Consider the following 3,117-nt stretch of genomic DNA (forward strand, 5'->3'; position numbering starts at 1 on the left):
TTGGATTTTTTAAAAACTGTTGATTACAAGAAAACTACATGAAACTCTTTAAGACTAGAAAATAAGTAACAGGAATTACGACGGTACATCTCTTTAAAACCAACTGTAAAGTACTCATTGAAAATACATTGGACTTGAAAGCCATGTTCTATAATCATGAGGGTTATATAGTTTTAAATGTTTTTGCTTTTAACTTAGGTGTTAGTTCATTCTTGAAATTTGGAGCACTGTCAGTGTTTCAATGAATTTCAGAATTTCAAAGAAAAAAAATAAAAGTATTTGCACAATAGTATTTTTATTTTTCTTCTTTGAACTTAGACAGAAATTAAAGTGTTCATAAAAGATTCAAAACTAATTTGATATCTCCAAATATAGCTGTTTTCTGCATGTTTGATCTATTCATGGCAGTTGAAATACAGTACAACCTTTATCTTTACATATTCCATTGCCACATAAGCTTTTATTTCTTTGAAAATATCCAGTTTTTCTTTAAATGACACTCAAGAAAGATGAAAAACTACAAAGTGGTACAGATGAGACTGCTGTTTTAATATGCAGTGCCTTATAAAAAGCCTTGCATCACAAGGTGAACAACATATAAATCTTAATAAAATAAACTTATGTTTCTTATACAACAGCTTTTTTGCTTAACATTAGAATTAAAGAGGACTGGAGTTTGAGGTTTTAATCTGATTTTTCATTGCTGTATGCTGCCTGGAACCACTCTGTGACAGCCATATACATTTCTTTTAAAAATAAATAATGGGTTCTTACTTCTTATAAGGACAAGAAGTCAGATTGAATAGTGTGTAAAGAAAGGAAGGACATTTGCACGGAGACTGAGTGAGTTCTAAGCCTCAGGGATGAAAGTTGCCTGGGTGACTTTGGAGCAGTCTCTCAACTCAACCATCCCCACAGAATGATTGTGATGAATGTAGATAGGGCTGGAAGAGACCTTGGAAGTCTAGCCTGACCCACTGTTCAAAGCAGGAGGCATTATAACATCCTGATTAAATGGTTGTCCAGTCTTTTTTTGAAACCACCTCTGATGGACCACCCACAATTCTGTGACACTTAATCCTCTTCAATAGGCTAGACATTAATTCCCTCAACCGTTCATCATATAATTTAGCCTTCATATTCTTTCAGTACATTCTTGCCTATTTTGACTTGTACGCTGTTCTATTTTCCTTGGTGCTACTTTTTAAAGGTTGGTCTATTATAAAATATTCAAAGAAAGAATTAAGCAGTTCTGCTTTTTCTCTTTTGCCAGTCATCTTGCCATCTGCTCCCATTAGTGGAGCTATCGTTTCCTTGACTTCTTGCATCTTACATATTGAAAGAAACTTTATTATTTTTCACATTAGTTGCCAGTCTTAGCTCACTAGGGCCCTTAGCTTTCCTGACTCCCTCCTTGCAAATTTGGGCTGTTTGCTGGTATTTTTGTTTAATTATATGCCCTTTCCAATTTTTTTTATTTTGACCTTTTTTTTCACTCAATCTGTGAGAGCTTTTTTTGCAACCTTGCTTGTCTCCTTGGGTATCTTGTTTTTCTTTCACTGCGTTATTGCCTTTGTCTCATTTTTTAGGGTTTCACAAGCATCCTTGTGGGCTTTCTATCCATGGAATCCTTCCTAATCTCTTGAAATTAGCCCTTAAAAGTCTAAAACACTAATTTGACTTAGCTTCCTGTTGTTGCATTATGGTGAATTAAAGTATATGATCATTCTCCAAAGTTTCTATAGCTTCTACTCTCAACCATGTTGTCCCTATTAGTAAGAATTAAGTCTAGGTGTCCCTCTACTTTTCTCCTCTACCTTTTGCATGCTAAAAATGTCAGCTAGGCACACGAGCCTGTTTGATCTCCCACTCCCTGCAGAGTTGATGTCAGGATAAAAGTCCCTCATTACTATTCTTGCACACTTCAGCTAACTGATCTACAAAGAGTTCATCTATTTCCTCTTGGCAGGTTGGATGACCAGTAGTGCACACCTATAACAAGAGTCTATAATATTTAGCCCAACTATGAGGAAGGCTTTCTTCATTGTGTATTTCTATGGAAGTGTATTAATAACTTCTATACAATGTGACTCCCCACTCTTTGGTTCTTTTTTGGTTAGATGCAGGAGTATTAGGGATTTTCACTGCCTTGTATCTAGATCAAAGAATACTATGACAAAACAGCAGTCTGAAGTGTTCTGATCATTTAAAAATGGTGTGCTGCAAAAACAAAAAATGGGGAAAGTTGGTGCATGCACAAAAACACCTAAAGCCTACTAAGACTAGGCCTGCACTGGAATCATTTAACAATATAAAAATGTTTCAAAAGTAGTAAATATGCTTGCCTTTTCTGTGGTCTCCACGGTTATCAGACCCAAGCCCAAAGAAATCTGTTCAAATTCAATCCTTTATTTGCTTACACCTAATGGACAAAACGTTGCCAAACTAAAGCCCTAACTTCCTTACTTAAAACGAAATACATTCTGAAGATATTCTAGGGTATGGCTATTCTGGATCTCTTCCCCCATCCTGCTCAGATATGCAGAGTCCCTTAATCCAGGCCTCTTTCTGGGAAAACCATGCTTTTCAAAACTTCCCCCACTGCTCCCGCAAGTGCACATTCCATCGCCATGGTAGTGCATTCATGTATTGCCTGCCTATAAACCAGATAGGTTAATCTCTCTTAGATGTGGCAGCATTAAAAGATTTTGTCCCTTATTCCAACAGCATCTAAGAACAGCCTTGCTGTATATAAAATCAGTTGAGCTTTGTTGCCAATTACCTTGGAGAGAAATTGGCAGGCTTTAAGATGAATACAAGGGACAGCAAATGTTGTATTTGCCAACTCAAAGGAAGGCAGGTAGCACTTTAATTCAATAGAATAAGAAGATTTCAATTTCTTACATCAAATGTATGTTCTAACCCTTACCTTATGTTCATCCTATCATGTAAGTAAAAGCTTAATGAATAAAACTGCTGCCTGAATTAATGTTTGTATTTGCCATTGCAGTATAGAAAGCAGAAAGGCATCTTAACACAGATAAAGCCTGTTTTATCAGTTGTTAAACAAAATATTCTAAGAAAAAAGGGGATATTGAAATTACTGCTACAACCCAG

Source organism: Pseudonaja textilis, chromosome 2 (assembly GCF_049901715.1).
Source record: "Pseudonaja textilis isolate UNSWEBS1 chromosome 2, rPseTex1.2, whole genome shotgun sequence".
Lineage (NCBI taxonomy): Eukaryota > Metazoa > Chordata > Lepidosauria > Squamata > Elapidae > Pseudonaja > Pseudonaja textilis.